The following is a 12587-nucleotide window of genomic DNA, read 5'->3' on the forward strand; positions in this document are numbered from 1 at the left end:
ACTGACAGTCTGTTTACCGCCATTTTTGTTAAAATTAGACAATGAATGGAATAACTTATTACTACCACTTGTTAACTTTGATGTCCTACAACATGGGTTTTTGTATTTTGAGGGGAACTCGAGGTGACAACTGTAAGGGCAGGAAAAGAAATAAACATAAGACTTAAGACCTGAAGTCTTTTCGGCACACTAAATAGAGGTTTGAATTAAATAAGCTTCCAGCACACCTGAAAAAGAAAGTTTAACAATTGGCATGTATTAGCAGCTTTGACTCACAGCAGAGAGGTAAGGACTTCTAATGTAAAACCCATTCAAAAACCGGGGAGAGCTAAATACAGAGATATGGGTTGGGAATTACTAGGGTACACAAAACCACCAGAATAAGTGGACAAAGGAAACAATTTGGCATTACCTTGTTCAATGAATCACATTAGATTCATTTCCAACAAGTTGTGGAAACAATGAAAAACACAAAATGGTGTGGCTGTACTAAGATCCAAAAGATCAGTTTCCAATTTTAAGTGTAACAGTTTAGACACGGCATAGTCATATTTACTGATGTGAAAGGAGATATGAGGATTTTTGTGATAATTAAATAATGAAAACAAAGATGCCCTGAGTCACAAGGCAAAGTTGGATTGGTGCTCTCAAAGGGAGTATTAATAGATTTTGTGGAAAATCATGGGCTACCAACCTTTAAGCAACACAATTAATCTAAGTACCACATTCAAAATTTTATATTAAATATGCATACGTAACTGATCTCAACAGAAACAAGCGATACATGGGGCATCCTGATATATTAAAGCAGTGTGGGCCTACTACCTGTAATCTGAAATGTAGATATGTACTTTTTGAGGTAATACAGTACCACTGAGCTATATGAACACTTCTGACATAGCTACAGCAGCTCTCAACTGCATCTCTCCTCCCAAAGTGTACCCAGCATATCAAATAGCTGAAGCTCTAGACCTATATGGCTATAAAATGTACTTGCGAGATACTAGACACAAACTTCTGAGTACAGTCATGTGACATCCTTGGATGACTTTGTAAAATACCATTCTTGGAAACCACATAGTGAACCACATAGGTCATGTGGCATCCTCAGATGCCTTAGCACAATACACTTCTTCAAAACCAGACAGTTAAACACTCCTCGTACATAAACAAAAAAATATACAATTCAACATACCTCCCCTTACGACATACAGTGCGATCGTAAGATGTAGAATACAAAAGACTTCATCACCTTTAAAGATTATCCCCCCCCCCTCCCCACCTGAACCATGGACCTTGCCATTGGTGGGGAGGCTTGCATGCCTCAGCGATACAGATAGCCGTACTGTAGGTGCACCCGCAATGGACGGGTATTGAGAGGCCACACAAAAGTGTGGCTCCTGAAGACCAGTAGCAGCCTTTTCAGTAGTTTCAGGGCAACGGTCTGGATGATTGACTGATCTGACCTCGTAACATCAACCGAAATGGCTGAGCTGTGCTGGAACTGCAAACGGTTGAAAGCAAGGGGACACTACAGCCATAATTCTTCCCGATGAAATGCAGCTCTTCTGCATGGTCATATGATGATGGCAACCTCTTGGATAAAATATTCTACAGGCAAAATGGTCCCCCATTCAGATCTCTGGGCGGGGACTACTTAGGAAGACATCATTAACAGCAGAAACAAAATTGGCGTTCTACAGATTGGAGTGTGGAATGTCAGAGTCCTCATTCAGGCAAGTACGTTAGAAAAGTTAAAAAGGGACATGGATAGTTAAAGTTAGATATAGTGGGAATTAGTGAAGTTTGGTGGCAGGAGGAACAAGACCTTTGGTCAGGTGACTATAGGGTTATAAATACAAAATCCAATAAGCGTAATGCAGAAGTAGGTTTAATAATGAATAAAATAATAGGAACGCAGATAAGCTACTACGAACAGCATAGTGAACGCATTATTGTAGCCAAGATAGACATGAAGCCCATGCCTACCACAGCAGTACAAGTTTATACACGAACTAGCTCTGCAGATGATGAAGAGATTGAAGAAATGTATGATGCGATAAAAGCACTTATTCAGATAGTTAAGGGAGACTGGACTGGAATTCAACAGTAGGAAAAGGAGTGAGTGAATGAATATGGACTGGGGGTGAGAAATGAAAGAGGAAGCTGCCTGGTAGAATTTTGCACAGAGCATAACTTAATAATAGCTAACACTTGGTGTAAGAATCATGAAAGAAGATTGCATACGTAGAAGAGGCCTGGAGACACTGGAAGGTTTCAGATAGATTATGTAATGGTAAGACAGATTTAAGAACCAGATTTTAAATTGTAAGACATTTCCAGGGGCAGATGTGGACTCCGGCCACAATTTATTTGTTATGAACTGTAGAGTAAAACTAAAAAAACTGCAAAAAGGTATGAATTTAAGGAAATAGGACCTAGATTAACTGAAAGAACCAGAGGCTGTAGAGTGTTTCAGAAAGAGCATTAGGGAACGATTGACAAGAACAGGGGAAAGAGATACAGTGGAAGAAAAATGGATAGCTTTGAGAGATGAAATAGGGAAAGCAGCAGAGGATCAAGTAGGTAAAAAGACGAGGGCTAGTAGAAATCCTTGGGTAACAGAAGAGATGCTGAATTTAATTGATGAATTGAGAAAATATAAAAATGCAGTAAACAAAGCAGGCAAAAAGGAATACAAATGTCTCAAAAATGAGATCAACAGGAACTGCAAAATGGCTAAGCATGGATGGCTAGAGGACAAATGTAAGGTCGTAGAGGCATATCACTAGGGGTAAGATTAGATACTGCCTACAGGAAAATTAAAAAGACCTATGGAGGAAAGAAAACCACATGTATGAATATCAAGAGTTCCGATGGAAAACCAGTCCTAAGCAAAGAAGGGAAAGCAGAATGGTGGAAGGAGTTATAGAGGGTCTGTACAAGGGCAATGTATTGTACTTGAGGGCAATATTATAGATATGGAAGAGGACGTAGATGAAGATGAAAAGGGAGATATGATATTGTGTGAAGAATTTGACAGAGCACTGAAAGACCTAAGTCGAAACAAGGCCTTGGGAGTAGACAACATTCCATCAGAACTGCTGACAGCCTTGGGAGAACACCCATGACAAAACACTTCCATCTGGAGAGGGGCTGTTACATGAGAACATGGACACAAACCTTTAAAATTAAAAATATTTTTATTACAAATCTGATTATCAGTTCTGTTAGCTGAAACACTATTTTTTTAATTTGAAGCTTCATATTCAGGTTAAGAAATACTGAAACTGGACAAATGGCTTTACAGCTTGTCTTAAATTTCAGCTTCTAGTCCCTCTAAGAAATTAGTTTTCAAAAGTACTACAATGATGCACTGTAAAGCAATTTATTAACAGAATATATCGGAAAAACTTTACAAGTATCTAAGGGCAGCCCATTTCGATAGCTTATATTGATTTTATTTAATTAGTACAGTCCCCAAGTTGGTTTATTTTTTATTGTTATCTCCTGTCATTCCATTACTGAAAAAAGCCTGAAATTTGTTTTTCAGGGTCAATACAGTTTTATAGACTCCTGAAAATAGGCATGCAAATACAGATTTATGAGACAGATAAAAGTATCACAGCAGAGAAAAAGAATGTTCATTATAGACAATATTTTATAGTGGTAATGGAATGACACACTTGCGGTAACGGAATGACAATAATTTTATAACTGACATTCCTTAAGAAGTTGTATGTCAAATAAATTTGTATGTTGGCTATACTGCAATTTCGTATGTTGGATATACTATTAGTAAAAATTGGAGGGAAAATGGGGAAGTTCTACAAACCAACAATGTTCTTTTCAGAGTGAAGAAACTTACATTCAGTGAGTCTGAAGAGTAAACGCTGATAGGTGAGTTAATAAGCTTCCTTAGTAAAGATTACAATGAAATGACTAAATGGCTGCATACTACATATAGAATGGAGTTAATTATTTTGATAAACAGTATTTATTCTTCTATAACCTATGTTTTCTCTGGGAAGCAATAACAATGCCAAATTATAAGGAAGGCTCAATATTGTCTATAGTAAAAGAAGTTACTGACTTCCTATGTACTAGCAGTTATCTTTAAAGGTCACTACATATTATGCCTAAATAACAGAGACATTTTAATATAGTGTGTTGAACAGATTTTTTTTTATTGAAAATAGATATTAGCTTATTTCTAGCAATTACACTGTTTCCAGAATACAAGATATTTCATTTTTGCAGTTGTTATCATGCTCCTCACATCAGGTGAGGAAATGAGAGAATACCGGAAACAGCGTTAAGTGATGAGATTAAGGGGAAAGACAGGTAAAGGAAAAGGATGAAACAGTGAAGTTTAACTGTTGCTCAACTTAAGAAATAACGAGAAAAAGAGAAACTTCATCAAAGAAAATTCAGAAATAAAGTTAGAGCCCAGCAGTGAAGGCAGCGATAGTGATGCTTACGTCACCTACCCCAACAGTCCATATAAATCTCCCACTTCATTAACGAAAGCAGTTAAACATGTAGAAACTTGTTTACCTAGATGTTCAAGAAGGTGCAAGAAAGTTGTCTTGGAATTAGCTGCCTAAATCCAGGCACAGAAGAAGCTGTTGATACTTTTTATGTTTGAGATGATATTTAATGCCAAACTCCTAGGATGAAAGATTATGTGATAATGAAGGATAAGGAAAGTGGAAAAACCAAAGTCCAGAATAGGTATGTGATCATAACCTTGAAAGAAGCCCATGCTATATATCAAGAGGAATTCCCTGACATGTCCATAAAATTGTCCAAGCTCTGCAAATCAAGACCAAGTTTCTGTGCACCTTACAAGATACACCGCACAACGTGTATCTCTGCTATTACCATGAGAACGTAAAGCTACTTTTGAAAGTTATAAATGAGGTTGTTCCACAAGTGAAAACCATTTTTTCTGCCTTCATTAGCACAATAGCTTGCAATCAAGAGGAAGAAGTTTGCATGATGTCAAACTGTGAAAAGTGTGCAAATGTATCTTTGAAAGAAAAGTATTCTTTGGCTGAGAACTTAATGAAGAAGCTGATCAAATGGACCCGATGACAAACAGTGAACCTGTGAAATGAACCTGCGAATCACTCTGAAAAAGTTTCATGGTACTGTTGGTCAGAGTCTTGATGCTCTTTTAAACATGCTACCCCAATTTTCACAACATACATTTAATAAAAGACAACAATCAAAACTTTTTGAAAGCAAAAATAATTCTGCTAACAAGAACAACACCTCAGTGCAAGTAGATTTTGCAGAAAATTATACTGTTCACCTGTAGAATAAAGTCCAGAGTGCTCATTGGTCAAAACCACAAATCACTTTGATTACAGCACATGTTTGGGACTCACAAAATGATGCATATTCTTGTGCTGTTGTTAGTGATGAACTTTATAACAATAAATATTCATTGCATGCTTTCCTAAGTAAGGTTGTAGAGCACATTATGTCCACGAACCCAGAGGTAGAATCTGTCACATTCTTGAGTGATGGTGCAGCCAGTCAATTTAAGCAGTGTTTCCTGTTTGCCAACTTGACATTTTTAAGTGAACACTACGGAATAAATATTTCATGGAACTTATTTGCCACGTCACATGGATTGATGGAACTGTAAAGCTTGCAGTCTGGAATGTCTGCAAAACTGGCAAACACATACTATCTGGTGCTGAGGACTTTGCAAAAATTGCATGTGAAAGATGTTGTGGCATAAACATTTTTATATCTCTGCCCTGCAAATTGCAGAGAATAAGGAGGAATTAGATCAAACATGGATAGGAATAACTTCAGTAGAGCTGACCAAAACCATCCTTGCTGTTAAACCTGTTGTTGTTGTTGTGGTCTTCAGTCCTGAGACTGGTTTGATGCAGCTCTGCATGCTACTCCATCCTGTGCAAGCTTCTTCATCGCCCAGTACTTACTGCAACCTACATCCTTCTGAATCTGCTTAGTGTATTCATCTCTTGGTCTCCCTCTACGATTTTTGCCCTCCACACTGCCCTCCAATGCTAAATTTGTGATCCCTTGATGCCTCAGAACAGGTCCTACCAACCGGTCACTTCTTCTTGTCAAGTTCCATTCAAAACCTCCTCATTAGTTATGTGATCTACCCATCCAATCTTCAGCATTCTTCTGTAGCACCACATTTCGAAAGCTTCTATTCTCTTCTTGTCCAAACTAGTTATCGTCCATGTTTCACTTCCATACATGGCTACGCTCCATACAAATACTTTCAGAAATGACTTCCTGACACTTAAATCTATACTCGATGTTAACAAATTTCTCTTCTTTAGAAACACTTTCCTTGCCATTGCCAGTCTACATTTTATATCCTCTCTACTTCGACCATCGTAAATTATTTTGCTCCCCAAATAGCAAAACTCCTTTACTACTTTAAGTGTCTCATTTCCTAATCTAATTCCCTCAGCATCACCCGACTTAATTCGACTACATTCCATTACCTTGTTTTGCTTTTGTTGATGATAATCTTATATCCTCCTTTCAAGACACTGTCCATTCCGTTCAACTGCTCTTCCAAGTCCTTTGCTGTCTCTGACAAACAATTACAATGTCATTGACGAACCTCATAGTTTTTATTTGTTCTCCGTGGAGTTTAATTCCTACTCCAAATTTTTCTTTTGTTTCCTTCACTGCTTGCTCAATATACAGATTGAATAACATTGGGGAGAGGCTACAACCCTGTCTCACTCCCTTCCCAACCACTGCTTCCCTTTCATGCCCCTCGACTCTTATAAATGCCATCTGGTTTCTGTACAAATTGTAAATAGCATTTCGCTCCCTATATTTTACCCCTGCCATCTTCAGAATTTGAAAGAGAGTATTCCAGTCAACATTGTCAAAAGCCTTCTCTAAGTCTACAAACGCTAGAAACGTAGGTTTGCCTTTCCTTAATCTATTTTCTAAGATAAGTCGTAGGGTCAGTATTGCCTCACATGTTCCTACATTTCTACAGAATCCAAACTGATCATCCCACAGAGGTCAGGACTGGGTCTACCAAGGCTGTCAGTAGTTCCAATGGAATGTTGTCTACTCCCGGGGCCTTGTTTCGACTCAGGTCTTTTAGTGCTCTGTTAAACTCTTCACGCAGTATCATATCTCCCATTTCATCTACATCCTCTTCCATTTCCATAATATTGCCCTCAAGTACATTGCCCTTGTATAGACCCTCTATATACTTGTTCCCCCTTTCTGCTTTCCCTTCTTTGCTTAGAACTGGGTTTCCATCTGAGCTCTTGATATTCATACAAGTGGTTCTCTTTTCTCCAAAGGTCTCTCTAATTTTCCTGTAGGCAATATCTATCTTACCCCTAGTGAGATAAGCTTCTACATCCTTACATTTGTCCTCTAGCCATCCCTGCTTAGCCATTTTGCACTTCCTGTCGATCTCATTTTTGAGACTTTTGTATTCCTTTTTGCCTGCTTCATTCACTGCATTTTTATATTTTCTCCTTTCATCAATTAAATTCAATATTTCTTCTGTTACCCAAGGGTTTCTACTAGCCCTCGTCTTTTTCCTTACTTGATCCTCTGCTGCCTTCACTACTTCATCCCTCAGAGCTACCCATTCGTCTTCTACTGTATTTCTTTCCCCCATTCCTGTCAATTGTTCCCTTATGCTCTCCCTGCAACTCTGTACAACCTCTGGTTCTTTCAGTTTATCCAGGTCCCATCTCCTTAAATTCCCACCTTTTTGCAGTTTCTTCAGTTTCAATCTGCAGTTCATAACCAATAGACTGTGGTCAGGATCCACATCTGCCCCTGGAAATGTCTTACAATTTAAAATCTGTTTCCTAAATCTCTGTCTTACCATTATATAATCTATCTGATACCTTCTAGTATCTCCAGGATTCTTCCATGTATACAACCTTCTTTTATGATTCTTGAACCAAGTGTTAGCTATGATTAAGTTATGCTCTGTGCAAAATTCTACCAGACGGCTTCCTCTTTCATTTCTTACCCCCAATCCATATTCACCTACTATGTTTCCTTCTCTCCCTTTTACTACTCTCGAATTCCAGTCACCCATGACTACTAAATTTTCGTCTCCCTTCACTACCTGAATAATTTCTTTTATCTCATCATACATTTAATCAATTTCTTCATCATCTGCAGAGCTAGTTGGCATATAAACTTGTACTACTGTAGTAGGCGTGGACTTCGTGTCTGTCTTGGCCACAATAATGTGTTCACTAACTGTTTGTAGTAGCTTACCCGCATTCCTATTTTCCTATTCATTATTGAACCTACTCCTACATTACCCCTATTTGATTTTGTATTTATAACCCTGTATTCACCTGACCAGAAGTCTTGTTCCTCCTGCCATAGATCTTCACTAATTCCCACTATATCTAACTTTAACCTATCCATTTCCCTTTTTAAATTTTCTAACCTACCTCCCCGATTAAGGGATCTGACATTCTGCTCTCCAATCCGCAGAACGCCAGTTTTCTTTCTCCTGATAATGACGTCCTCTTGAGTAGTCCCCGCCCGGAGATCCGAATGGGGGACTATTTTATCTCCAGAATATTTTACCCAAGAGGACGCCATCATCATTTAACCATACAGTAAAACTGCATGCCCTCGGGAAAAATTACGGCTGTAGTTTCCCCTTGCTTTCAGCCGTTCGCAGTACCAGCACAGCAAGGCCGTTTTGGTTCGTGTTACATGGCCAGATCAGTGAATCATCCAGACTGTTGCCCCTGCAACTACTGAAAAGGCTGCTGCCCCTCTTCAGGAACCACATGTTTGTCTGGCCTCTCAACAGATACCTCTCCGTTGTGGTTGCACCTACGATACGGCCATCTGTATCACTGAGGCACGCAAGCCTCCCCACCAACGGCAAGGTCCATGGTTCATGGGAGGGAGAGGGGGGGGGCTGTTAAACCTATCATTCCATATATTACTGAGTACCAGCATTACTTGATAACTCCCCAGAGGTTTGTGCACAATTTCAAAAAGCGATCTTCAGCCAAAGAAAATTCACAAGGCCTGATTAATGATACGGCCTTGCATCAAGGTGATTTTGCTCTGGTTTCGTATGCTGGAAGAATCATATCAAATTTTTTTGTGGGGCAGGTGATTTACATTGAAGATAGTTACGAAAATTCTTTTCTTAGAAAGGATGATGCAAATGGAAATATATTTACACTTCCCGCAAAGGAATATAAATGTTGGGTAGAAAAAGACCAAATTGTAGAGAAACTAGCTGCACCTACTATAGACCAGAGTAATAAATACCATTTTCCCTACCCATTCAGCAGTGCAGAATAAAACTTGTAATTTTCAAGTGAAAGTGTAATTCCATTATTATTGGCTGTCATTCCGTTAACAGCGATTTTTTTTATTGTGTTAGTAAAATATTAGTTTCGTGCATTTATCTTCTATGGCATTTCGTTTTCCTTTATCCTCTTCACAATATAATTTTCGTGAATTTTTATAGGGAATGGACATGTTGAATTGTTGCATTATAAATGATAAAAATATGCATGTCTGAATTATTTCATTCCACTACCAGAAATTTTCTTTTACGTAAGTCTCTTTATATGAAAAAACTTAAACTATTAAATTAAATAAATTGTGTTCCTTTGGTTTTGTATAAAATACAATATTAAATTTTTTTGTCTTTTATCATGGTTTTTGGTCTTTTCTATGCTTTAAGTGCAGAAACAATCACTGAGTGTCATTCTGTTACTCATGGAACTACCCTGAGCAAGATGTATGAGACAGGCAAAATACCCTCACATTTCAAGAAGAATGTAATAATTCCAATCCCAAAGAAAGCAGGTATTGACAGGTGTGAAAATCACTGAACTATCAGTTTAATAAGTTACGTTTGCAAAATCATAACAGGAAATCTTTACAGACAAATGGAAAAACTGGTAGAAGCCAACCTCAGGGAAGATAAGTTTGGCTTCCGTAGAAATGTGGAACACCCAAGGCAATACTGGTCCTATGACTTAGATAAGATAGGTTAAGGAGAGTCAAACTTATGTTTCTAGCATTTGCAGACTTAGAAAAAGATTTTGACAATATTGACTGGAATATTCTCCTTCAAATTCTGAATGTGGCAGGGGTAAAATACAGGGAGCGAAACGCTATTACAATTTGTACAGAAACCAGATGACAGTTATAAGAGTCGAGGGGCACGAAAAAGAAGCAGTGGTTAGAGGGGAGTGAGACAGGGTTGTAGCCTATCCCTAATGTTATCCAACTGTATACTGAGTAAGCAGTAATGGAAACAAAAGAAAAATTTGGAATAGGAATTTAAATCCATGGAGAAGAAATAAAAACTTTGATGTTTTCAAACGACATTGTAATTCTGTCAGACACAGCAGAGACCTGGAAGAGCAGATGAAAGGAATGGGCAGTATCTTCAAAGGAGGATATAAGATGAACATCAACAAAAGCAAAACGAGGATAATGGAATGTAGTCGAATTAAATAAGGTGATCCTGGGGAAATTAGATTAGGAAATGAGACATTTAAAGTAGTAAATGAGTTTTGCTGTTTAGGAAGCTAAATAACTGATGACTGTTGAAGTAGGGAGGATATAAAATGTAGACCAGCTATGGCAGGGCAAGCGTTTTTCAAAAAATGGTTCAAATGGCTCTGATCACTATGGGACTTAACATATGTGGTCATCAGTCCCCTAGAACTTAGAACTACTTAAAACCTAACTAACGTAAGGACATCACACACATCCATGCCCGAGGCAGGATTCGAACCTGCAACCATAGCGCAAGCGTTTTTCAAGAAGAGAAATTTGCTAATATCAAGTACAGATTTAAGTGACAGGAAGCCCTGCGTGAAAATATTTGTATGGAGTGTAGCCATGTATGGGAGTGAAAGATAGACGATAAATAGTTTAAACAAGAAGAGAATACACGGTTTCGAAACGTGGTACTACAGAAAAATGCTGATTAGATGGGTAGATCACGTACCTAATGAGGAGGTACTGAATAGAACTGGGGGAAAGAGGAACTTGTGACACAACTTACCCTGGAAGAAGAGATCGGTTGGTAGGGCACGTTCTGACGAATCAAGGGATCACCAATTTAGCCCTGGAGGGAAGCGTGGAGGGTAAAAATTGTAGAGGGAGACCAAGAGGTGAATACACTAAGCAGATTCAGAAGGCTGTAGGTTGCAGTAGGAGATGAAGAGACTTGCACAGGATAGAGTAGCATGGACAGCTGCATCAAACCAGTCTCTGGACTGAAGACAACAACAATAACACAAAGTTTGTTTAAAGGAAATGTGTTTTCATAACAAAGGTTGTGTAGATCTATAACTACACAATACCGATATCACCGGTTTTTTAACGAGGTTATGAGAAGGTTACACATTGCCATTTACCTTCTAAATTTTGTGAGGTTGCGAACTCCAACTGCAAAAACTACACTCGTTCAATCCGATGACTTATTTCCTGCGGATTATGAAAACCTACAAGTTCTTAAGACCTAATTCCATTTGTGTCGCGGTAGGAGCACATCAATCATACGTTAAGCGGCAGACCGAATTTCCTATAACAATTTTTAAGTCTGAACATAAAAAGTTTGGGCCGATAAAACAATTCACATGGTATGTAAACACTGAATCACCTGACCACTACATGCAACCTAATTTGCTACAAACAATTTGAAGGGGAAATATGTGATACACTTATACTGATGATCTTTGAGAGAGTAATAAACCTACAAAGATATTGACCGAGCAATGCATTCGCTTCGTGCTTTTACTGGCACATGTAATAGTTTGGAAAAATAAAGTTAATAGACAGCTGAAAATGCCATCATACTTTGCTTTCAAACTCAACCTTAAAAAATTTTATTTTAATAATTTAGGTAACAGACAAACTATTTAAAAAAAGTTGTCAATACAAATGTATAAAATCACCTTTCATACGTAATTACACTGCTGACTAGGCAGCCGTCATCCGAGTACTGGGACACCTCATCGACTTATACTCTAGAAAGGCAAGGTAAGGTACACCCGTGAAAGTTCATAGCAAGGTAAAGTTTCCTTGCTCCCACTAACCCACATTTAGGCTGTCATCGCCAGAAAAGTTTTCCGCGTTCCCTGCAATCGTCACCTTCATCAACATCATGTTTCTTCAAAGCACCTACACTGCCAGGATCATACTTACTGTTATCGCTGTCGTAACGGTTGGTCTCTTCCCAGTCGCCGTTTACCATTCCTGCCCCCTGCTCCTCATTTCGAGCTGTCTACTCTGTCTCTGTTGCTGCCTTCTTCCGAACATTCACCGAAAAAATCAGCCATGGACAATACCACAACTACAACATCCAGTCATTTACACCCACTTCTGTTCTATTCCTACCGACACCCATAACTTCATCCCCCCCCCCATCCCCCTTCGTTGGCCCATATTTCCTGCATACTCCACCGCTAAATGACTTCTAGTCTTTATGTCACCTTACACACATCTACCACCTTATCCACCACAACTGAATTCATTTACTTGTCCTGTTGCAGCTGCCATTACATCAGCTCCTTGGTCATTGTCACTTCCAG

General features: G+C 38.6%; 1 protein-coding gene across 1 annotated transcript in view; it reads right to left on the reverse strand.

Annotated features, from left to right (window-relative positions):
* LOC126236463 (PAT complex subunit CCDC47) overlaps window positions 1–11970 on the reverse strand; it is a 73737-nt gene extending 61767 nt beyond the window's left edge. Inside the window, 1 exon segment of the mRNA XM_049945782.1 lies at window positions 11952–11970. The gene's annotated coding sequence lies outside the window, so the exon portion shown is untranslated.
* Window positions 11971–12587: the final 617 nt, after the last annotated feature.

This window comes from Schistocerca nitens, chromosome 2 (genome assembly GCF_023898315.1).
Source record: "Schistocerca nitens isolate TAMUIC-IGC-003100 chromosome 2, iqSchNite1.1, whole genome shotgun sequence".
In the NCBI taxonomy this organism is placed as follows: Eukaryota; Metazoa; Arthropoda; class Insecta; order Orthoptera; family Acrididae; genus Schistocerca; species Schistocerca nitens.